This window comes from Passer domesticus, chromosome 1 (assembly GCF_036417665.1).
Source record: "Passer domesticus isolate bPasDom1 chromosome 1, bPasDom1.hap1, whole genome shotgun sequence".
Classification (NCBI taxonomy): Eukaryota; Metazoa; Chordata; class Aves; order Passeriformes; family Passeridae; genus Passer; species Passer domesticus.
This window is the reverse complement of record NC_087474.1, coordinates 86983106-87009178: the sequence shown is the minus strand read 5'-3', so window position 1 is coordinate 87009178 and position 26073 is coordinate 86983106. Positions and strand designations below refer to the sequence as shown.

The following is a 26073-nucleotide window of genomic DNA, read 5'->3' as shown; positions in this document are numbered from 1 at the left end:
AATTGGTCAGCTGTTAGGCTTGGCATTGAGTTTCAAAGTATTTGGTTCACTTATCTATGCCAAAAGTTAAGTCCTTGATACGTATTTGTAAACTCATGCATCACTTCAAATTTTTGCCCCTGCTTCTTAAATGCTATAAAAACATCTTTACACGTGTTAAACTTGCAATTAATCTCCTTAAAGGTCAGATGATGACAATAATTCACCTGAGGCCTTGTTTCATTGCAGGATTTGATTGTTTAATGACTTTAGATTGCTTTGAAAGTTCTAACTTGATTGTGTTGCTTCTATACAGAATTAACTCATGGTTTAAAAAGCACCTACTGTTCTCAGATTTGTTCCAACTCCCGCTACCCGTGTTTTTATTTATCCTAGAAGAAACTCTCTCTGTTTTGACACATCAAAAGCTAAATGTGCTTGGCACACCCAGACAAAACATCATAGAAATACAGGAAGGGAACTGGAAGGAAGGATTCCCATTCATATTTTTGACCCTCATGGCCTTTAGGGGAGTTTCTCTGATTTCTATTTGAGGTGTTCTGGTTCTGTTCTCTTGCCTGTAATTTTACATGTAGCTCAGGTGAAGTTGGTGTCCTTGTGCAGCAGGTAAACACTGGACTTTGACAGCTCTGTAGTTGAAATAATATCCCAAGTTCCATGTTAATATTGCTTTACCTGATGAGAGATGGAACTGTGGAGTTGGATGGGTGAAATTGAAATAAATTCCATTCTGAAAAGACGGACTTGGGCTTTTTTACTTGCCTTGTGCTTGAGGAGGTTTAAGGAAGGTGCTCTCCAAATACATTGCAGCTAGTTAGAATTCAAAGCTGTGTTTCTTCTTCAGAGCTGTTGAATATAGTAAGGGAAGTGGGGAAGAAACAAGGGCTGAATTTGTTAAATTGGCAATGACTCCTGGCACATGAGCATGCTCTTGATGATCCTATTTATGGGTGTCTATTGCCAGCAATAACACTCATGTCAAACTACACTTCATGGCTGACAAAAAATTATCTCTCCATCATGTTACCATATTTAAGCCATTTGTTCACTCTCTGCTATTACTGGTTATTTTAAACCCTGTTGGTGAATCTTTTAAAATCTTTTTCCAGTTTCATATTTTCTTTTACTCTTCAGGAGAAAAAAATAGATCTATAATTCAGTATTGGAGAGTTGGTTTGAGCAAATATAGAATAAGAAGTCTTATAGTAAATTTGCAGCAATTTGTTTTCTATACCTAAACTGCTTTCTCTTTCTCAGACATCAATTAGTAACTCTTCAACTGGTTAGCTACTGTTCTTTTTGTCAGATATGAACATTTTTCTGATAAGTAGCATGTGTTTTTCATGGAAAGAGAGGAGTTCAGAATTCAAGTCTTAAAGCACAGATTTTTAATCTGAATTCAAATTCCCAGGTTCCTTGTCTGGTGTCAGTACTCAGCTGGCATCTGCGTTGAGCAGCATGTTCTTCTGTATTGTTTGAGTGGCTAATATCTAGTCCCAAGATGCTATGAATTACACATGATTATCACTTTTTTATTCAAAGCTTATAGTTGAATTTTGATGAGGAATCCCATGGTGGACTGCTTTTGGTTTTTTGTTATTTTGTTTGTTTTTGTTTTTTTTTTTTTTTTTTTCCAGAATGAGCATCTGTTACAGATAAGCTGAATTATGATGGAATTTTGTTTCTAAGGGAAATTAAGATCCCTCTGTGCCTTTCCAGATGTATTCCTGGGGATATATATTGCAAACATGTTAAGTTTTTGATGATAACTAGTTTTCTAACAGTCAACACTACCAACTGGAAGCAGCTGTCCCATGTTTTCTATGTCTGCAGCTGCCTGTCTTGGGTAACCAGATGATTTTGTGTTCTCACCTGTTGTTTGTGCATTTAAAAGTTGTGGCTGCCATGCTAACTCAAGCATTCTTTTTCCCTCGGGGTTTGAGCATATGTGGCCATCAAATCACAGTGGTCAACTGCTGAGACCGATTAAGTCATTTAGCTGTTCAGGTCTGAAATAAATTAAGCAGCATGAAATAAGTTGTCAGACTTGCATCTCTTTCCAGAAGAAAGACATGTTATTTGCTTACATAGCACATCAAATGGCAAATATGCTTGGGTTTTTGTGCTTGCCTTGGACGGACTGCAGTCCTGGAAGGGCTGGAAGAGCAGTGGGAGCCAAGTGAATTACCCAGAACCTCATGGGACTAATTTTTGCAATTCATCTAGGAGCTGGAAATCAAATCTGCAAGGCAAGAGAAACTTCCACTGCAAGGCAAGACTCTCTAAGAACAATGCTGCACTGTGCCAATAAAGTTACCTGTAGCATTTTTTTAATTTAAAAAATGAATTTATTTCCTAAAAGTTTGAGGGTTGGTGACTTGGCTTTTTTTGTTTCTTCGTGTGTGGAGTTCATTGTTAGGGTTATTTTTATTTGTTGTGAGGTGGAGATTTTTTTGTATATTTGGTGAATTTTTTTCTCTTTTTTTCTTTTTTTTTTTTCCTGGTATAATAGGAGACATAATCCTAGTTCATTAGGATATACAGATATAGGTACTCCATGCCAAATTACCCCTATCTAGCCAAAAAGATACTGATAGAAAGCTTTCATATCCTGAGGCAGACCCTGTCTGTTTGTTTGAAACAGAACAGCTGTCTGGAAATGTGCAACTCATTGAAATCTGAAGTGAGGAATGATTCTTTTTGTTTCATTGTATATCAGACCCTTTATATTTTTTTTGTCCTTTTTCTTTATCTACTGTTTTGGTAGGTAAAGTGGGGAGGTGCTTCTAAGCTTCTCTCTTTTGTTTATTTAATGTTTTTGTGGCTTTTGACTAGATAGTTTTTTACGATTTTTTCCAGAAAAATGATATTGTCCATATTGTAGTAATATCCCCTTATCCTTTGCTCCTTTCTGCAAGGGAAAAATTAGTATATTGTAAGTATTTCAATGTGTTAATAATTCCATCCACTAATGGGCAGGTCAAATGATCATAAGAAAAAAAAGATACCTTGTGTGTCCCAGGAAATTTGGTACAGAACATACCAAGTCATGCATTTTGTGATCGGAAAGAACCTGAAGGTTTAAGTATCATAAATTATTTGGGTAATTAACATCTCACTAGCATATAAGATTTGTCCATCATGATGTAATCTGCAGGGATAAAATAGTGTGATTTGAGATATGATGGAGTTAAAATATCTGTCTGCATTTAATTCCCTTTCAAATTTGCCCTCTCATTTCTGGCAGCAGTATTTTAAATAAGCAGCATGCTGCTACTGATACCTGCACCTTCTTCATGGCCACTGCTTAAAGATCAGCATCATTTACTATCTAACTTAATTTGAATTCGAAGTGAAACAACAGCAGCTCCACAAATTTGATAATAAAATATTGTAGGAAAGCAGACTGGGTTGTAAGAGGATAAATGAAGAACTTAAATGTGCTAAACAATTTGCAGATGTGAGTAGCACAGGGGATTAAAATGAGAACAGCAAACTTAAGGCTAACAAGTATGCACACTGTGGGCCAAGTTTGCAGAGGCCTCTACTTGGCATCTTACATGCTATTTGGTTACTTCCACCCACAATTGACTTGTTGAAGCAAAATTGGAGCCACAAAAAACAAATGTGAAGTCCTTCTACCGTAATGTGTATGGGCAAACATCGCCTGTACACATAAATCAGGTGCTTAACTATCTGCAGTAACTTGAATCTGCAAATGATTGAAAGCTTCCTTCTCTCTCCCACATGATGGAAGTAGTGCTTTTTGAATGTTTTTGTGCACAGAGTAGGCAGCTCTGAAATAAAGACATGTTGTCACCTTACAGAATAGCTAAATGTTACTTTAGACTTTCAGCTATAGAGTATTAAACTCCACAAATGCAATCATGGCAGAAAAAGTTTTTGCCACTCAGATCTGCACTTGGAAGTGCAACTCCAGTTCTTTTGCAGAATAAAAATCTGGCTACTGGCTTTCAGAACCCTGATTCCAAAAGTCCTGTTGGGGTTCTAGAAGGCACCAGTGGGAATGTGGTCACTGTAATGCTGGGCCATGTCAGCTGTTTGAATTTCTATTAATTAATATTTTTGGGTATGGCAAGTTGAAGTCTTCTCAAAAATTGAGATATATTGCTTCTTTGAGCCAAGGGACAAGGTCCATTTACATTAGCAGTATCTTGACACTTACAATAAAATTGAATTACTAGTGTGAGATTTTCTGGCTGCAGATAAACTTGCTAAAGCATTTTCATTTGTTCAGACATCTTTCTGGGAGATCAGTGAAAGCTGGAATACTCCAGAAGTGAGTCATTTATCCAGATAGCTCCCAAACTGTAGTGGCTGTTCAAACATTGCAAATTATGGAAATGGAAAATTGTGGATTTAGCAATCTTTTCAAAGTCTTTGGTTTGAATATTTTTCCCTCCCTCATATCCAGTAAAAGTAAAATATTGTGCTGTCCCCAAAAGACAACACTTTCATTGTGACAGTAAGAATGCATCCAGATGCATTTCGTGAACACTGTTTGTGTTCCTTGTTAAAATCCAGAGTGTAGACTTGTCCTTAATGACTTTTTACTTAAATCTTGTGTGTGCACTTCCTTCATGGATGCTTTATCCCTTGCAGTATGAGGTGTGTTACAGGCAATATCTTGTGGACCCCAGTATTCAGTAGGGGCAGGAGTAGAGTCTAGTGCTGCATGCATGAGGTAGTAGTTCCCTGACTTTGTTAATAAAAGCAGATGAGAGGGATATTCTCATTAACACCTCTGCTGATAAGAAGCCTTTGGATTAATTAACTAATGCAGCATAAATGGTAGAATCCATCGGGGTCATAGAGACCTCAGTCTTTTTTTTTTTTTTGATCCCACAGCATGATTGGGATGCTTTGTTCACATTAAATCACTTTTCATGACAACCTTCTTGTAGGATTGGGAAACTGCTCTTAGCCCTTTTCTCCTGCCACTTCCTCAGCTGTTTCTTGTCCAGGTCCCTCAGCCTATCCTCACAGGTCAGTGCTCTGGTAACCTGATGACATCGGGGCCCTCCTGACAGACTTATTCCAATTTTTCAATGTCAGTCTGGTATCAGGGAGTCCAGAGCTTGGAAGTAAGGGAGATGTGGTCATATGAATCTCCAGGATTGACCCTTCTGGTGTGTGTTACTAGCCTGGGTGGAGTACGACCAAAAAATCACTACCCTTTGGGAATGGACAAACTATTCAACATTTTTTGCCCCAGATTGATGGAGGAGTTCAGTAGTGTCACACAAGAAGATGTTTTGTGCACTGCAAGAAACAATCTTTTGATGAACTTTCAAAACAAACATTGAATTGCCTGGTGCTTTCCTGTCAGGTAAGTAGGTGTTGAATATCTAGGGGACATGTTTCTCCTGCAGTTAAGGAAGCATGGAGAATTTCCTCAGCAATCACTCCATTGCTATTGCTTGGCTTTGTCAGCTTTGTTCACCCCTTCTAGGCCTTACCCCACCGCTTGCCTCCTTTTTCTGCAAAGGCATCCAGGCTCACTGCAGCTTCTGCCAAAGACCTCTGTCAATGCTCTCCTATGGTTTTGTCCTAGCAGCACTTAAAAAGGGGTAGTATTCACCCTGCTGTTGCTAGTATTCACCCTGCTTGCATTTTAAATGCAGCACGAGGTCCTGGAAACAATAGAGTTTGGCTGCTCAGAAGCTCATCCTTCCCAGCCCTTCTCCCCAGCTGCCTGTGCATTAGCTTTGTGATATCATGGGGTGCCATGCTCATTCAGCTGTGGCACCTGGCAGCTCCTCAAGAACTTAACCCTTTCCCAAAGCCAATGTCCCAGGAGCCCACAACAGTGTTCCTGCTCTTTCCCATCTGCTCAGTTGATCAGGACTGAAGGGTGATGCCAGTTTACACCATGGTGTTCATGTACCCAAAATCAGCCTTAATATTTCCAGCAGACAGATTTACTTAATTTGACTGCTCTGTTGTTCTTTTAGAACATACATGCAGAAGAAAATTTAATTGTTTTTTCAATGCTTTTGATTGCTGTTGGCTGGGTATATGCAGCTGCCTAGACACCACATTTTTAACAATTCTCGCTGTGGTTTATACAGATTGACGTATTCCAGTAAGGAATGTAAGCCACAGAAAGCTGAAGATGAAACCAAGGAGGGACTATTAAACTGGTAGCAAGGAACAATTTAATTGCAGTTTAGAATAGTGTTTAATTTATGGAGGCTTCAGTTACGTTGTTCCGTTTTTGTTACTTTACACCCCAGCAGTTGAAAAGAAAACCCTGTGCATACATGCTGCAAATCCCTAAACACAGCTTTTCCTGCCCCTAAACTTGCATCATAACTACATATGCCTTGTAGCATAGAAAAAGTGATACATTCCCGAAGACTTACTTGATTTCTGCTTTTTTCTAAATTCTGTATTGGGTTTACTAATTTAAGTCTGTGTCTAACTAAGAGTCAAATTTGTTCTTTAACTGAGGGGAGAGATCTTCCCTTTGTTTAGCTTATATTCCCGTTCTAATACATCTAGTCAGCTTTTTTATAAAAGCAAACTTCTAACTTTTTGCCAGGAGATGAGGCATAATACAAGTTTAGAAAAATGTGGGATTTTATTAAGTCTAGAAATATAGATGATAGAATGAGACAGAGATCAATATTTGCTCTAAATGAAAAGATAGTTTACATTATTACACTACTCCAAACAGGAAAATATTTTCATTTGCTAGTCAGAATTTTCACTTTTAATACTGTTTTCCTAATATATGATGCAAGAAAAAGCATTAATTTCATAATGAAAAAAAGGGTCATGTATTTCTGAAAATCTTCAACTATTGTTGGAGATTCCTAAATCTTCACTTCCTAAAATTGGGCAAATGATTGGCCATTATACAGTTGTCTCAAAGACACTAATTTCAAGAGAATCACGTGTTGATAAAGTTCTTGCACTGAAGCTTTTCCAGCCATTCTTCTCTAAATCTGTTTTAACATTGATACACTTCAACAAACTGTGCCTTGATCACATCTCAGAACTGGGACCAAAGTCATTAGGGATGGAAGAAATGCTTTCAGTGTCTCTTCACTTGTACAGTAATTTGGGATTTTAGAACCTTGATTTATTCCCATACAGTTCAATCCAGTTTTGGATATGGATTAACTATATTTAGAAGAGAAAAGGCTTTGTAGAGCAATGTTTTAAGATTTTTGTTCTTTAGCACCAACACTTACTTCTTCAGCTGGATTTTTTTTTCACTTAGTGATGAAATGACACTTAAAAGGTTAAAAAGGGTTTGCAAATAATTACAGTATATGAATGTTATACTGACTCTTGTAAAAAAGGTGGGCAAGGATTTTACTGGCTTTTTCTGAAGGACAACAAAAGAATTGAAGGGATGTCTCAGAATACTGGGACCAGCTTCTCTGCTCTGTGAGCAACTGCCTTGTGCAATCCTTTTCATTAACTTGCTGAGCCCTTTTGTAAGCACTTTGTCCCCTCTCCTTCATTTCTGTGGGAAATTATTTTGAAGCTTTATTTCTCTAAGGATGCAGAATATTTCATTCAGTCAAAGCCTAAAACTATGCTAGGCCAAAATGCCTATTTGTTCTTCAGCAACACTCTGTCACTCTCAAATGATCTTCATCTACCTTTATTTCTGGATAATGTCTCTACTGCTTGTGATATTATTTTTTCATTTCTTTTTATTTTCAATATAGCTGAAGAACTTCTTACAAGATGCTTTAACCTTTCAATGTCTAGTTATATTTGATTTCAGCTTCTGTCTTATTCCTGTGCTTCTAGACCAGTGTTTTCTCCTTTGATGTTTTCTTATTTCTTAATAGCACCCTTCTGTATTCCAAGCAGATACCTAGATGTCATCTTTCAAGGAAATCTGTGGTCCTTTCTCCAAGACTTCCTTCCCTCCAGGGCACTCCTCATGTGGGATAGCTTCCTGAGTTTAAGCACTTCTGAAACAGAGCCAGCCCTCCTGCTCCATTTACTGCCTTTAAGTAGTTCTCTCACTGTGACATTGTTTGTACCTTTTCAAACTGAGTTTGTACCTTTTCAAACTCTCTTTCCAGGCTGACTCATCCCATCTCACTTTTCCTTGAGCGGCTCTAGGAGGTTGTTGGCCCTAGTGTAGATGGAGTATCACTGTTCCAGGTATCTATACTGCCAGAGAGCTTTGTGAGCAGGTGCAGATTCACTGGGGTTTTCAGCAGAGTCTTACCATACACTGGGCATGAGTTTCAAGCTCAGCTGTCCAGTATTTGTGGAGAAAAGTGACTGAATTATAGTCATATTTACATACCAAGTACAGATGTTCAATTCTTCCAAACTCAGCTAAAGTTGGGCCATGACCAGCACTACCGTAAGGCAGACTCATTCCCATCACCCAAGTCCTAAGTGAAGTTGTTGAACTGTATTGATCTTAGTATTAACCCTTGAGAGTTTTAATCTGTAGTTAAATTCTGTAGTTCTGTAGCTGGTTTAAGATGAGAAATCGATAGCAAGTAAGTAAAGATGAAGCATGAGATAAATATAAATTCAGCAATTACACTCTGTGATGCCATCAGTCAGACAAAGCCAGCTGGCTTCAAAAATATTATGATATTTTCACTGACACTGCAGAAAGTGGTTTTTTTTTTGTAAGGAGAGAACAAAACATACTTCTGCCTATGCAAGACTTAGAGGAATCACTTAAAGTATGGCAGGTGCTGGTTGGTATTTGCTGCTAGTCAGATAAATGGACACCTTCCTTACTAAAAGAATATTAAATTGGATTTGATAAGGCACCATGTGCTTGAGGTTGTTCTTCAGTTCCTTCTGGAGAAATGAAGGAATCTTTTCATCCCTACCCTGCCCAGCCATTTTTCATTCTCTTGGAAAGCACATAGTCCTTTCAGATGTTTGGCAACAACTTGTTGCACAAGGTACCAGGCTGAGTCATTCAAAGTTGCTTAGAGGATTGAAATGACACTGTTCTACACACACACAATTGCAAACTTTAAAATTGCAATTGTTTTAAGAAAATACTCTGGTTCTCTGTAAAATTCTCTAATAGGAAATTCCTCCACCCATTTCCATCAATTATTTATATGAGCTTCAAGCTTGATATTTAGCGTTGGACACAAGTGCTGCTGCAACTGTTCTCACAACCTTTCCTCTGGGGATGCTGCTGGTTAAGCCCTGTCCAACCTCAATGCCCATTCTGCCTACAGGAACAATCCTTCCTGTAAAAATCCTAGTGAAATCTAAGCAATTTTGTTGTGATTTAGGATAAACTACATGAGTTCAGTGATCGTTTGTGGCCTAGCTAAGGTTTTGGTATGTTATCCCCTGGTTATAGGCTTTGTTTTCTTTCTGTAAAGCAAATAATTACTAAATACCACCAAATAACCCTGTGCTGAGTAAACCTTGTAGCATTGCCAGCACCGGTGATCATGCCTGCAGGAGCCCAAGATAAAATAACTATCCAACTGTTCACCCATTCTTGTGGGTGAGTTTTGCCACCAGCCAACAAGGAAAATGTATGTGGAACTGGGAATTAATTTTTAAATGGCAGATTCTTCTTAGCCTGCTTATGTACACGTGTTTTTGTTTTGTTCTCTGTTCTTGTCACTGTGGTGAAGTACTCACTTGTATTTTTAGCTTAACAGAAGAGTGGGATAAGTGTATGGCTTAAACTGTCATGGGCTGGCCAGAAAGGAAGGAATCAAAAGGTCAGCAATGAAAGGAAATAACAAAAAAGCAAAGAAGTTGATAGAAAGCCTGCAGGTAATAATGGGGTTTGTTTACTTCTTCACCAATGCCTTGTTTTTTACCATTCTGCTCCTGAGATTATCAGAATATGAAAACCAATTCCTATACCGTTTAGGAGAGCAAAGGATTCTTTTATCCAGAGCGAAATTCTGAATGTCAAGTACAGCTGTGGGTAGATTTTACTTGCATGTATCCAGGACTGCTCAGGTGTGTGATTTGAGGAGTGTAGGTTGCCATGTCTCAGTGGGAATATGCCTGCATTTGTAGTGGTGTAAAAATGGTCCATGGAAGGTGCTGTGTCTGGTTTGATGTGTCCACAATACTTCCAGGCATTATAAACCCATGGAACAATTGCAGTGAGAATTTTATTATTTTTTAATACCACCTTAGGTGCAATTTCATGTGATTAAAAAAAGCTTACTTAAAAGTTTGTTATTGATAATTGCATTAGTTGGTGTAAAAGAAATGCAATGGTATGTATCTGACCTGAAATCTGAGTTGGTAATACATGGTATTTATTTCTCTTCATGTGCATTGCCTCAGCAATAGCCACACTTACTATAAAGCTCAAATTCTTTTGATCTTAGCCAGGCTGGATTATCACACTTCTGTGAACGATAATTATATAGGACTTGGGATGCACACAGTATGTCATCAATGCATTTTAGGAACAAATAAACATACTGTGTAGCACATCCAGTGCTCTTCAAGTCTCTTGTATAAATATAATACAACTCAGTGCACAAGAGCTGTTAATCAAATGACTTCTGGCACTTAACAAGGCAGGGGCTGTCAAACTTTGTTGCAGTTTAAAAGCAGCCCTGCTAATTAGCTAGACTTGATAATCAAACTACCTTCAATACACCATAAAATTCAGTGTTTAAAATTTACATGTATTCATTTAATTTCCCTGTTAACTTGTTTATTAAATATTTGCTAAAAACATCTCACCCGTTGCAAGATGTCTAAGAATATTAACTGTGTCTTAAACAATAGACCAGAATTAATTACTTGTTTGGGAATATTGTGAAGATGCACCAAGTGGTCTGAAATCCTATTCCAAATTTGGCATTGTCCAAGGGGCTGCCTGTTGGCTTAATGAGAAGTAGCCTGGACAAATGGAACTTTTTCCTTTCTGTTGCTTGTTCCCCCTATTTGGTTTTTTGTTGGTTTTTTTTTTTTTTTTTTTTTTTCTCAAGGAAGTGAGAAGATGTGCAGAGATGTCACAAGAAAATGTAAAGTCCATAACTGCAGACGATACAAACAGGGAAGTAGGGTCAGTCGGTATGTAGCTATAGTTCTCCCTCAAAATCATGGAATTGAAAACTGTCCCATATTGTTCTGGGCAGGAACAGCAGAAGGTGCATATGGAGGGAGTGTTATGACAGGTAGCATTTTGCAGCAGTGTTGGAAGGAACATGATTCTTCCATTTCCTCTCCTTTGTTTCACTGTGCTGCTGAGTAATGTGCAGCATTAATTTATTATGTAGGTAATTTTCTTTTCTCTCCTTTTAAAATAATTGTAACTGAGCACGCACCAGAAGTATTTCTGCTTTCTGTCTAGGGTTGAGATGGAAAATGGCAATGATATACTGCAGCTGTCCAGCACGGGGGGCAGCAAAAATTACTTCTATTGTGTGTAAATGAGACTTGGGTAATATGGGGACTGTTTTCTACATTGGAAATAGCTCATATTTTCTGGAATGTGCATGCAAACATTCGTTTTTCTAGACAGTGAACCCAGTTGACTTTGTAGTAAATCAGTAGCCTACTCAGTGTTGTATCTAGGTATGACTTTGGCCCTCTGCCTGAGTGGGAGTCCTGGAAGGCTTCACTTTATGTGTGCTCTGAGCATTGTGTGCTCCTGTTGTTTCTCTCATCTTTGTGAGACTGCTCAAAGCTTCATGAAATCATGTTGCCCTGCTCAGCAGCAAGCTTACAGGCTATTAAAAGTCAGTTCAAGTAAGGAATCAGTCGGCATCACTCTCTGCTTCTCAAGTAACATGTTTTTTTCATATCTGTTTGAAGGAAATGGATATTTTTCTTAATTCTATTGAAATTCCAGGTGTTTTCCCTCATGTTAATGAAAACCAGAAGATTTTTTTCCTTGATACATACTTTTTTTGCCACTGATTTTCCTGAGCATTGAAGGAGAATATTATCAGACCTAAAGGAATAATATAATTACTTTAAAAATGAATATATGTCTTGTTTGGGGTTTTGTTTTCAGCTTTTTTCTTGCCAAATAGATTGCAGTATGAAGGCAAGAACTCCAGATGTTAGGAACTTGAGTTGTCAGTACACTGGGGAAATTAGGACGAGTGATCAAGAAACTGATGAAAATAAGGGCTCCTTCTAGCACTGTTATAGAAGATGAACTTGTCTGATCACACATAATGTATTTAGTTGGGGAATAAAAGAAGTCTTTCCTAATTTTGAAAGTTCTCTCTGTCTTGAAATGTGGTGAATCTTTTCCCTAACATGATTGGTGAGTATGCAGGCCTTGAGTAAAAGGCCACTTAAGTTATTTTTGTTCCCCTAATCACTCCGTGCATTTCTTCTTCAAAAGGCTATCATATAAGTAAGCCTCTCCCCAGTCAAGAGTGGCTGAAGGGCTGAGGTGGCAGATTAGTATTCTTATAAATACCTCTGTTTATGCATGGATTTATTATCATATGTACTCCAAAAGGAGATTAAAAAAAATTTTGTTCCTAGGTTCTCATACCTCTTGTGTGGGATTTCTGCTTGCCAGATGTATCTAAAGGATGCTGCTTTCTGCTGCCAGGGCAAGTGTCACAATTAGTGCATCTCAGGCAGACAAGGATCAGTGTCCCTTCAGGGAGACAAACTGGTGTTCATCTAAGTAGGGGGATCCCACAAAAACTACCAAATACCCCTGTTGCTATATTTCTGAATGTAGTAGAGAAACTTTGTGGGGGTGGAAGGAGGTGTAGGTTATAGTTTAGAAAAAAAGTGGTGTGGACAGCACTGTAATTATGGGGTGGGTTATCAACTCTGATCACATGTCAAATTTCACTGTCCTCTTTAAGGGAATTGTTTGGGAAAGGTGGAGTAGCATGGGGGTGAAGAATAAACTCCTCATGCCAATGTACTGCTTTTTTAATGTTTTATTTCCTTCATGACCTATTGTTGTCTGCCTTGACCTGTGTTTCAGCTCTTAGGCCCTGGCAACAGAGAGATCAGATTAGGTTAACTACCATATTGTTTAAAAACCAGTAGATTGATAAGTACAGCAGTCTTCAATGCAGCTTTCCAACAAGATTTTCTACCAAAAACCAACCTGAAACATGATCTTGAACAAAAGTACTTCATTGTTTCACTCCTCTCTGCTACCATAGCATAAAACTATCACTGGATTTCAGATTTATTTTTCAAGGTTAAAAATCTCTGATTAGTGCTAAGCACCACTTGTTAATGTCAAGGATTTAGTACATTCTATCTTTATTTGTTTATTGCTGGAAATGAATATGCTCCTTTTTAAGAAGGCACCATAAATTACTGACTTGCTTGGAATACGAGTGTAATTCTTCACTAACCCTCCCTGAATATATCGACAAATTCTTCTTTGTTACTCCAGTGCAGTTACAGGCTTCTGTTGCCTCACACAGCTGAGTAGCAGCTGCTGGTGATGCCCTCTATTTCTAGCAGCACTTTTGAAAAAGTTATTCAACAACTAACTTTATATTCATTAAATCTTGAATTTACTTTCTTTTGCAGTTGAGGCTGCTATGAAATTCCTTTACTAGTAGGCAGTGCATTTTAATTGATTCGCAATAGACTTTTGCATCTGAAGTGATGGAAGGTCTGTCGCTGATTTCCCCCACTCATCATGGGCTAAAGTGGTGGGCTGGGCGATCAGCGTCAGTGACCTGACATTGCTGAGATGTAGGATTTTGTAACAGACTTTTTTTTTTCAATATCAAGGACAGGATAGTGCTAAATTAAGTCTAAATTTTGTGAAGTGATTACTCCTTGTACTGTGTTGTGTGGTCAGGTTTCGGTAGCCAGTGGCTATTGGGGTGGTTCTTTGAGGACCACCAGAAGCTTCCACCATGTCCCACAGAGCCAGTGCCAGCCAGCTTCAAAACAGAGCCACCGCTGGCCAAGGCCGAGCACATCAGTGGCAGTGGAAGCACCTCTAGGATAACATATTTACAAAGGGGAAAAAGTTACAGCACAACATCAGCCAGGAGAGACAAATGAGAAGATGTGAGAGAAACACCCCTGCAGACACCAGTAAAGGAAAGGGAGAAAGTGTTCCAAAAATTTGTGGAGGATGTTTCCCATGGAAGAGAACCCAGAGTGAAGCAGAGGAGGAGTGTGAGGAGTCCTCCCCCTGAGAAGAAACCAATGACAGAGACAATGGATGATGAAATGACTGAAACACATCTCCCTGTGCTGCTGGAGATCTGGAGGTAGAAAAATCAGGAGTGAAGTTGAGCCCAGGAAAAAGAGGGCTTGGGGGGAAGGTGTTTTTTAAGATTTGGTTTCATTTTGCATTATCCTACTCTGATTGGTAATTACTTAAGCTGATTTCTTCAAGTCAAGTCTGTTTTGCCCATGACACTGGTTGGTGAGTGAGCTCTTCTCCCTGCCCTTATCTCAACCCATGAGCCTTTGATGAGATTTTCTCTCCCTTGCCCTGTTAAGGACAAGTGATAGAGTGTCTTTAGTGAGCACCTGGCACACAGCCAAGGTCAACTCACTGCATTCCTTAAGAGGCTGAACAATGCCAGCTCTTGCCCTGCAGAAGGCAGGCATAGGATGGAGCATCTGCTCCATCTTTTAGTCCCTTGTTGGGTATCAGCACCTCCTGTTTTCTTGGTGTGGTGCTGCAGCTTCTTGGTGGTCATCACCAGAGCATACTCAGCCACTTCTGGTTGGGGGCTGAATTCAGTAACCTTTCCCAACAATTTGCAAAACCCACAGGAGTATACAAAATAGACCAATCAAAGAGCTAATCTATGCAAGTTTATTGAGGAATGGTGCACAGTCTAGGTGCACTGGCATTCTCTGCTCTTCCCCTTGAAATGCTCTACTGGATCAGGAAATCTCCCTTCTGAGATCATGCTAAATGCACTGGCTGTCGAAGTTGCAGAGGATGAAGTTGCAAGAGAATTTTATCTTGGGTTATAGAGAAATATGATCAGACACAGACTGTATCAGGCCACTGGCACAGGCAATCGAGGCCTGGAGAGATTTTATGTGAAAAACAGCACAATGCTCGCTGTTCCAGACAAAAGCCATCCTCGCACAGTCACGGCTGGTTGTGTGGTAACTTGGCAGCATCACTGTGGTCCTGGTTTGCCTTGTGCTGTTAAACTGTTTAAAGGCTGTACAGTTCCTTATTGTTGGTAAGAACTTTTTCCATTATATTATTCCTCATCCTTTTTGTTTTCTCATGGTACACCTCTTGTTTTTATAGTTCTTTAATGGAGAGGTACTGGGTCTTCTAGACTGTTTCCATGGAAACACCCAATTAGAAGAGTAATTTGAAGAGATTGAGACACAGCTGCCAAAACTCCTAAAGGGAGAGAGGGGTGGAGAGAAAGGGGAGAAGATTTGGGTTGGCAAAATGCAAGCAACATTGCCAGTCCTCTGCCAGCTATTTCCTAACACTTGTCTGTAAATTCATATCTGACTGTACATCTTGCACCCATTTGGTTTGAGCTGCATCTGTAATGAATTTTAAAACTATAATTGAGTCTGGTGCTCAGCATATGTGATGTTAATGCTTGGAATGTGAAATTTTTTTCTTGTTGCATTGCTTCTTTCATATGTTTTTTATCAGGCAGTGGCCAAGACTTGAGACCAGAAAGGGAGGGAAGAGGAATTAGAGCATCTCTGTCTTGCCAATGTCTCATGTAAACACACATGCTGAAAGTACAGTTTTCTGTCCTTCTTTTGACACAGAACAGGGTAACCCAGGTATCAGTGATTCAATGATTCTCAGACCATTTATAAAGGAAAAAATACCGAACCCAAACATTCCACTGAGTTAGTTTTGTGGAAGTCAGATGATTAACATATCTGCCTGTCTTCTTTTGACTCAGTGAGGCAGTCAGGAAGTGATTCATGAGAACAGGAGAAAAGAAGGAAAAACTAATGAAGCAAAAATTGAATACTACATGTGTCCTTTTCCATGGGTGAAAAATCTATTATTTGCATATATGGAAACATACCCACACCCCAGGAATGACCTCTGTACTTAAAGGGATAGCTTTGCTACTGCCTTTCACATAGGAAAGAGGATGAAAATTTAAATCTGTCATAGGATGTTAGGCTTTGTTCATACCCACAGAAATGTGTGCTGTGATGACAATTTGCAAACACACTTTAATTTCTGTTTTCTCACAAAAGAGTGGGGCTTTCTCAGTGTTTTTTATTAAGTATTATCTGGACTGACCCTAAGACTCCTTACTTTTCTTCCTGACTATAGGTCTGTCTTCCAAGACTCAAAACAACAACAAAGAAATCCCCACCAAACCTACTAATTTAGCTGAAAACAAACAACCCCCCCCCCCAAAAAAAAAAAAAATACAAAGGAGCAAAAAACCCACACATAAAGCCCACCCTCAAACCCATACTTTTATCAGAGCAACTTTGGCACAGGAGCAGTTTAGAAATGTAGTGTTCTTTAAGGAAGGCAATTGCAGAAACTAGCCAATATTCATGGTTAATTCCTGTTCTGATCATCAGCAGGATAACTCTGAGCCTCTTGGTTGACAGACTTCAGCCATGGCTTTGAGTATTTTTCCCATTTTCACTGCCTCTGCTGCCTTTTGTGCAGCTAAAGGAATAGGTTTATGCTGTCCTTCCTTCCTCTTCTGTGACCTTACCCTATGTTTGTGTCCTCAGAGCAAAATGAGCACTTGGTTGCCTAAGAGCATCAGCCTCCCATGGCATTTTGAGTAATACTTTTAGGACCTTAGGACTTGGCAGAGCAGCTGCTGTAGTGTGCCTTCTTGGACATGTAATCACTCACTTGCCACATTGTCAAACTGCAGCGTTCATGAACGTTTTAGATCCGACAGATCTCATAATTGATAAAGCTTCAGTGTTTTGGGCCTTCAGGAAATGCTTTGTGAGTTACTGAAACTTTCCAACTTCCATTATAAAAAGTAAAGGCAGCATAGTTTAACATTTTAAATTCAGTTAATTGAAATTGAAATCTTATAGAAATCTCCTCTGACTATCTTTTGTCAGCCAGGTGCATGTTACATTTAACCTCAGGGGAAGCAAGGACGCTCTGAGTTCATGCAATGCAGTATTGCAAGAAAGCAAATACTTTGTGCTGCTGGTTAAAGATTAGAATGGAAAACCATCATTCAGGGTGAGTAACAGGTGATTTGTGATTGAGCTGTTGCTGCCTTATTGCTGTAGAATCGATCAGTCTCTTTCTGTTTAGGTTGTCATAAGTATTTTCCACAGAACAGAGTTTCTCTACATTATCTTGATGGAATGAACAGTCTTAAAAAAACAAAACAAACAACTACCCCTAGGAATAAAGGTCCCCCCCAACAATATGGTAGAAACCACTTATTCAAACACATCTGCAAGAAACATGGAGTGAACTGACAAACTTAAGCTCTTCTCTTAAAGGAGAGTGACAGTATCATATTTAACACCACATGTTTATATAAATGTGGATATATGTGCATATAGGACCTTATTAGCCAGCAACTCAGATTAATACTGAGTGCTTGAGCAAAGTGTTGACTAGTGTGTGTAGTTAATTAGATGTAAGCATCTAATGAACCCTGTCAGCAGTTGCTTCCTATTAAATCATTATCTGTTACAGAAACATGTTGATACAGTTTTCTTTGAATACTAGAGTTAGAAAAGACGTATGAAAACTACATTTGTTGAGTAGATTTCAGGTCTATGTTGCTAAACACTACCTCTTTTGAGAGAAGTGGATGGTATTAAATTTATTTTAGTTGCTTCTAATAATGACTGTAGCAATTGCCATTGGGGGTTTGGGCAAATGGTAATATTTTTCCTAATGCATCAGAGTCTAGACTGAACATGGAGAGATTGAAATGCCTGAGCAAGTAACATCATTTTTTTAATATCCTTCCCTAAATTTAGTATGGACAGTCAATATAGGTTGACATTAGAAAAGCTTTTAAAGGAATTACCTTGTAATATTCACCTTTTTTAATGGCCTTCTTCAAATGCTTCTAGATTTACAAGAAAAGTACAGTTTCCCATCTTGATTCTGCACCTGTAGTGAAACAGGAGCTGTGAAATACTTTCTTGTAGTTCAACCAGACAAAATTAGCAAAAACATGCCTTCCACAGGAACAACCAACTAAATCACAAAACCCCCAAAATTCCTGTTATGACCAAGCCCTTCTATAAATGCTACTATTTTGCTTGTGTGATGTATCTATCTTCTTCATACTAACTTTTCTGCTTGTAGATCTTTAAGTCTTTGTATATGTATGGCTTAAGCCATATCACAAGAGCTGTCTGCTTCCTGCTTCTTCCTTTTTATCAGCAAGGGTTGTGCCAGTGTTAGTCTTCCAAGTTAGCTTTTTTCCTTCCTGGTATTCTGATTAACTACAGCTTTGCTAAGTTTTCTTGAGAGGGACATTTTTACAGCATTTGTTACTGATGTTTCTGTAATGGAAAGTTTATGGTCTAAAATTAATTGTTGGCTGATTTTATTTGGTAGCAGTGATTTTCTGCAACTTCCCAGGCAATTTTGTGAGATCCCCAAAAACTTGGTTGTGCTGTGTTTAGTAACTCCTTCTCTGCAGCATTCTTTTATGGTTTCTTCATTATGAAATAATAAAGTGTTCTTTTTCTATGAAATTTGTTTTTTAGGATGTTTGATTTTTTTTGGTTTTTTGGGGTTTTTAAAATAACATTGTACTTAAACAAATTATTGTTATTGCTTTATGCAATACACTATAGTAATGATTTTTAGTCATCACTCCTAAGGACAAGTGAGAAAAGTAGCAGGAGCCAGACTCTGAGTTTGAACTCTTTTTCAGCATTTGGTTTTGGGATTTGATCCCAGTGAAAATTCACGTTGTCCTGCTTCCAAGGCTGCCTTTCAAATACACCTTGTGCTGGATTTCTTCTATTCCTACTGACATGACTGAAAGTATCCTTAAGCCTTCTTTGAATCCTGACTGGTATGAGGAAATAAATTATGAATGAGACTTCTTGGACAGGAGTCTTAAACTTGCTGTTAGCCATTTTTACACCATATACACACCAAATTTTTCTCTAGGATGAGCTTACCTACATGCCCACTGTTTGTTCAACTGTGAAAAAATGAAGAAATAGCAAAATGGGTGTAAGTCATCAGCAAATCTACAACAGGTCCTTGCAGCGGCAGATCCTACAAATATACAATAAACCAGAACTATAGCAGTGAAAAACATGAAGTTTAAAACAACCTAGAATGGCTTTTTGAAGGGCACTTTGTAGTTTGTCAGTTGTTGAAATCTATTCTTTGTCCTCAAAGCATTTTTGCAGGTGCTGGAAAACACATTGAGCTTATCTGATGAGTGACAGTTGTTATTTAAAAGAGTCACATGTTCGAAAAGCAGGCGCCACTAAACAAGAAGATCTGACAGTTCCATCTGTAATGTTTTTGCTGGCAAAGTAAATGAGATACTGTTCCAAAGTCTGTGCAAAGCATGCTGCAAACCTCTAACACTGGAAAGAACTTAAGAGTTTAATGTGTTCTGGCTTCACGTTACATAAACAGGGGTCCCTATGGTCCTATATTGATTGGGCTTGTGTTCCACCACTGTTTTTGTGGGTATATGCTAGCCCATAAAATCACATTTTTGTTTTTGCCTGCCAACTCCCTTCTATTGCTTTGTCTATTAGACTGCAGTGGTTAAGTGCTACAGCTGGTGTGCTCAGGGATCCAATGCAGAACAGTCAAACCACTTAGGCTGATAAGCCTGAGAGAAACCCTTGCAATTGGATAGTACAAATGAAAGTATGTCATGAATTGTCAGGACAGTTTTATGCTGTTTGGTGTATCCCCTGGTATCAGCACAGGCTAACATCACCAGCACTACAAATACTTTGCAGAACATCTCTAGCAGTCACAGCCTTGTAAAATGACTGCTGTAACCCAGGGGTAGTCAGAAGGGGAGAAGATCCTGAAGTGAAAGATCATATTTAGTATACTCCATTTTTTTTCATCTGTTCCTTCTCTAATCTTACAACTTTTGGGTTTTCGTAAACCTTTCTGTCATCTTTGAGTGCCAGTGTGGAACATGAAGTTTTGGTGAAACTGGAAAGCCTTTCTAGCTTTTTTTGATATGTTGACATTTGACTTACATGGGAAGATATAAGGAATCTAAATTTTTCTTTAGCAGGCAGCAGTTAAACGGACTTAATAGTCCTTGTACAAAGGACACTGCAGCTTCCACTGCCAACTCTGTTGGCAACAGTTACATGCGATATTTAGACTTCATTAAAATACTGACACAAAATGAAGATGTGATACCTGCTGGTGGGTGAAGGACTCTGCAAACTGACATCCTTAGACTTGGGATGCAGTTCATGCCACCTCCTGCTTCCTGTCACGTCCATCTCTACATCCACGTGTGCATCTTCTCTCTGATGGGACTCTTTAGAAGGGCCTGTTTTATTAGGACAAGGGGTAATGGTTTCAAACTAAAGGTGGGTAGATTTAGACTAGCTAGAAGGAAGAAGTTGTTTACTGTGAAGGTGGTGGAACACTGTCATAGGTTTCCCAAAGAGGTGGTGGATTCCCCATCCCTGGAAACATTAAAGGTCAGGTTGGATGGGGCTCTGGAGAATTTCTGGATGTTAAATTTTAAAACCAAAGTATTTTAAAATTTCATTATCATCCTGATATATCACTATATTATCACAATATCTATTATTCTAACTCATTAAAATATATTGTGTAGTATTCTAGAATAACTTGGAATATATTATATTGCCATTTTTTCTTTAACAATATTTGGGTGATTTTTTCTGTTTGTTAGTTTTGTCAGGTGGGTCAAAGTCTATGTGTAGTTGAGCAAATGTATAACAGGACATTTATAATTTGAAGAAAGTTAAGGAACTCCTCCTGAATATGGAATGAGGTTTTTTTACCTCAAAAAATTCTGCCAGTGTCTTGCATGGCAGGAGTACTACAATGGAAAGAAATTAGTTGCAAAGGAAATACCAGAATACTAGCTGGGTTGTTTTTTTTTTTTGTTTGTTTTTTTGGGGTTTTTTTTCATTTTGTTTTTGTTTTAGGGTGGTGGTTTTTTTTTTGTTTGGGGTTTTTTCCCTCCAAGGTGATAGAAGAAGCATACCCATCACCCTCAGCCCGCAGAAATTATGTATACCATGTGGAGTTCAAAAGGCTGGGAGACTGAGGTTGGGTGAGAACTGTACTCAGTTTAGGATGAATCTTCTTTTCCCCAGCATTTGATTTAGAGACTACTTTGGATCCTAAGGATCTGAGCCATCAAATCTGAGCAGTGTGAGTTGAAGCAAGCCACTTTTTCATACTATATTTGGGGTTCTCATTGGCCATTTAATCTGTTTGGCTTTGCTGAAAGGAATATGCAGGGTTTAGTGTGATTGGTAGTCATGTGCAAAACAGACCATGACTAAATAATGGAATTATCTCTAAGTAACAGATGCACTTTTCGGATAAGGCTTGTAATTGTGGTGAACAGTTTTACCACTAAGCATGGTGAGGAGGTTATTCTTGCAAAGTGAAGAAGTAGGGCTCCTAACAAGTAGGAATGCAAAGAGCTGCTAGGAGCCCTACTCCAATGTCTGCTCTGCAGAATTGCAGAGATAGTGAAAAGTGGTCTGAGGGTGGACATCATCTGGTTCTCCTTTTACTGTTTTCCAAGTGGAACAGTATACTTTTATCAATGAACACAATGAAAATTTCCTACTTGCTTATGTGTCTCTGACCCACTGAAAACACAAAACACAAGCCCAGAACATAACTATTATATCTGCTAGTGTGGCGGGGTGAGGCAGCAAACTGAAATTCTTTGATGCTGCAGACAAGAGGCATAGCTGTAAACCAGTTGAAAATTTGCACAGCCTCTACTGCTGTGCACCCAGAAGGTTGTAGTTGTAATGTAACCAGGCAAAAAGAAAAAGAGTTCCAGAAAAGTGTCTCCACTTCTGGAATGATACTTCTGCCCTGGCTTATAGGTCAGTTTTGTCACACAGGCATCCTCCATGGGGACTACATGACCTGGAGCTGGGCTTTTGTATGTTGGACCTACCCCAAGATGCCAAGCAGGGCAGCATCTGGGTTTTGGGGCCTTGGGAATAAACTGCTCAGTGTCTCAGACGTTCCTTCATGTTCAGGGACATAAAGTTATGATTATTATGGCAAATAAATGTTCCCGGTCTCGGTCACTGTTCTCATTTCTCTTAAGAATATTTATCAGAATAATTAATCATTTAAGCGGTCAAAACTGACAGTAGTTATTTGATGTAGGAAATCGCACAAGGAAAGAAAAAATTGGCAAGAGGTTGTGGGAATGCTGAAGTGGCCTTCTGCATTGTTGGAAGTGACAATTTTGTTCATTGTTTCCCTTGGATCCTCTCATTAGTCAGCTGGATAGCTTTGTGCCTGCCGTGTTTCGCAAAGGTTGGGACACGGGGCCGTGCAATGATCACACAATTGTGCGTGGAGCTTCGGCTCCTGTAGTCTTGCCATAGAACAAAAAGGCCATTGTTTCCAGCATAATACTAAAGCAGGAAAAAAAATCACAAAGGTCTTTCCTCTAGATAGAAGGCTGACTTAGCAGCAGGCAGGAGAGTGCTAGCAAGGAGTTTATCTGCTGGAAGTGGCTTCTGCAGTTTGCATTTTTGTTTCTTCTTGTTTTACTGATGGCTGGAGAAGATACTTAATGCTAAAACTGCAAATTCAGTTGGTGTAGATATTTCAGTGGAAGCTGATGCTAGAGTAATCTAGCAGTGGAAACTGTTTTGTTTTTTTCAGGCTGTGCTACAGTTCCGTTTTTAGAACCATTAAATCCTAGCAGAGGAGGAGCCACCACATCTTTGTGTGTGTACATTCCTCTGGCAGACTGAGAGCCCTTTAGTCACTTGTTAGGAACAGAATACATCGTTAGAAAATATTTAATGAGTTGCCAAAGTAGACTAAATAGTACAAATTCATCCTTTCTGGGAGGCAGGTTCTGCTTAAGTAAATTAAGTTATGAAGCCTTTTCTTGGAAAATCCACTTTGAAATGTATCGATGGAACAAAATACCTCAAATGTCAAATCTAGTTGTATTGGGTCAGCGCAACTCAGAAAAGGAGTGGCCAGACACCTTCCCCCCCCCCCCCCGCTTCATATCACACTTAGCATATCCTCCCTTACCATCTCTGTTCAAAGGGCTCTGTAGCAGGCTTGAGCAGTGTGGAGAGAGGTAATTGTGTTACGGTGACTTCTAAGATCACCTGCAAGCAGTGGGATTGCAAGTTCACTATTGGTCTACATATTGGAGGAAGCATTTACAGAAATTACACCCTAGCATTGCCATTTGGACTCTTACTGTGCCTTATTCTGCTGTCAGTAGCATTGCCTGGTGTTGAGCCAGAGCTTGTATTAGCAAGATGTAAATCAATATTACTCTTAATGTACATATTGATAGGTACATGCACACAAATATATATCATATGATATAAATGATGAAATAATTGTTCTGTAGTTTCTTGTGCAAACACTTGTATTATTTGCATATAGATACTTCCCTTTCTAGATGAGATCACTTGTGCCTTGAATCAACTGCCCAACAGGTAATACGAACTTCAGCAGAGCCTGTATTTCAAAGCTGTTAGGAGTCTGCCTTTTGGCACAAACTAGATTTTATTGAATGGTTTGCATAGCTTGGTAAGAAGTGTTTTGTTTCTGGAGATGTACTATATTGAAAGCATAAGAAAAATATTATTTCATGGGGAATGATAACTTTATGGGCAGTCTGCAGTCATCATTTATTTCTTGGTGAAACTGGACTTTACCACTTCTACAGTGAGAAGAATGAGGAATATTTAATTACGAGACAGAAAATATTGCTTTAGTAGGTTTAGGAAATAAGGGTGGCTTTTTTTTTCCTTGTAAATGTTGTCAAACATACTGGATATTGTAACTGGTCTTGCATTGCCAAGCTAGAAACATGGTTGTTCCCCCTTATTGGTTTCTCTAACAGTAGAAAGAGAAAATATTCATTTTGATGGTGAGTAAATGAGAATTATATCTACAAGACCCAGAAATGGGCATAACGGACATAGGAGAGTCAATGTTATAATGGCATGATAATGGAGACATGAATTTCCAGAGGAAAACCTGCCAAATGGATATGCCTCCTTGCACACAATGATGGTGTACCTCATCAAAGAAGTATTCAAAGAAGAACTTTACTGAGAGCATCAATAACTTAGCCCATTTTATGTAAAAAAGTTTTACCAACACCCTTTGTTCAAGTGTCACAAACAGTTCCTACCATTGCACAGGGAGAAGTTCTTTGGAAATTGAAACAGTAATTAGAGAATGACTTATTGGCAACACTGGGTTTTATGGAAGCTGCAGCTGATCAATGCTGTGCCTTGAAATAGAGTTGCATAATTTTACGTGCCTGCTGCACTAAAAAAAATTAACTTTTTTAAATGTAAAACCTTTCAGAACAATTTTTCCAATGTTCCAATTCCTGTGACTTCAGTTTTCTCTTGCTCTCCACCCCACCCCCCACCCCATCAATTTAGATAAGCTGCTCTTCCTAGGTTTTGGAGAAGTGAACTTGGACTCCCTAATCTTTACATGCTGCCTTACCTGAATATTCCTGGCAAATGCAATAAAGATGTGAATCTTTTTAGGTAACTGATGGCAGGCTCCAGAAGGAAACAAAGTAGCCAAGACAGGGAGAAAATTTATGCTGAAATTTATATTGAAACACTGTAAACCTGTAAACAGAAGAATTGGACCCCTTCTAGGAAGTAGTCTGAAAACCCAAAAGAATTTTTTTTTTTTTTTTGCAAAAGGAATTCAAGGTAGAGATTCACAAATCTATCCTTAAGATAGTGAAGTGTGAAAAGGAAAGGTCTTCTGAAATAAAACATATCAGAAGGAAGAGTAGGGAGCAGGATGGCTTCTCATTTTACTGAGATGCAATCTGCAGCCCAGCTGGCAAGCAGCAACCACTGTAGAGGAAAATGAAGGAGCTTATGTGGCTGGCTTATGCCCAGACTGCCAGAGAGTCCTAGTCAGTCCCTCTTGGGTTGCGATCAGCCAAGTGATGATGGATATACCTGTTGGTGCTGTTTTCTCTAAGCAGAAGTCATGAGGTATAGATTAAGTTCCCTTCAAAAGCAGGAGGCCCAAGTGTCTGATATCTTCATATGTCAGCTGTTGCTTTGCTGGGCTGCTGGAGATACAGATAAATAAAACGTTCTGGTGTCACTTCTCCCATTAGCTTAAGAGTGGCTGGTCCATGCCATCGGCCCTGCTGACTGTTCAAGAGAGGCAGAGTCACTTTGTGTAGACTTCTTGGCAGTTTTCCTACAGACTGGAGGAGACAACAGGACAGTCCTCTCCTTGTCTGGCTCTGTTACTGCCTGGAGAGACTGGGCAACCCTTCAGCAATGCTGAATTCCTGACTGAAACAGGAATGTGAATTTAGGTGACTGAATTTGACACTGTCCTAGTTTCATCTGGGGTAGAGTTCATTTTTTCTTAGTAGCTGGTACAGTGTTGTGTTTCAGATTTAGAATGAGAAAAATGTTGATAACACTGATCTTATCAGTGATCTTATCAATGTTATCACTAATATCGCTGAAGTTTTAGTTGTTGCTGAGCAGTTCTTACTCTAAGCCAAGGACTTTTTGGTGTCTCAGGCTCTGCCCTTGGGTAGGCAAAAAGCTGTGAAAGAGCTTGGCCAGGATAGCTGACCCAAACTGGCTGAAGAGATATTCCATACCACAGAACATTATGCCCAGTATATTAACTGGGAGGTTGGCCAGGAGGGATCAACGTTTTTCAACATTAATTTTTAATCTGGTCCAGAAACACCTCTGGTATGGACTATGCCATGGGAGCATGAGGCTGGTCATGCAGTGCGTGTATGTTCTCCTGAAGTGTTTGGTGGGAAAAGTGATGCTCTAAACAGCAGGTGCCTCAGCAGTGCTATGTAAGTGGCCGCTGTTTTGGCAAAAGCATGGGAAGTGACAAACTTGATAGGATGGTCATAGGCCCACGTGAATTCAACTCCAGCACTGACAAGCATTGTCCTTTTCATGAGAGATCCAGATGTCTGGAAGAGATGCACG

At 39.1% G+C, this 26073-nt stretch overlaps 1 protein-coding gene and 1 long non-coding RNA gene across 4 annotated transcripts in view; one reads left to right on the top strand and one right to left on the bottom strand.

Moving 5' to 3' along the window:
• Positions 1-26073, top strand: part of FBXL7 (F-box and leucine rich repeat protein 7) — a 169998-nt gene that overhangs the window by 77278 nt on the left and 66647 nt on the right. The window lies entirely within an intron of this gene.
• LOC135288601 (uncharacterized) lies at positions 715-5705 on the bottom strand. The gene is made up of 3 exons (XR_010351659.1): positions 5481-5705; positions 1873-2009; positions 715-846 (listed from the first exon to the last, which is right to left on the bottom strand). It is a non-coding gene; the product is annotated as an uncharacterized LOC135288601 (long non-coding RNA).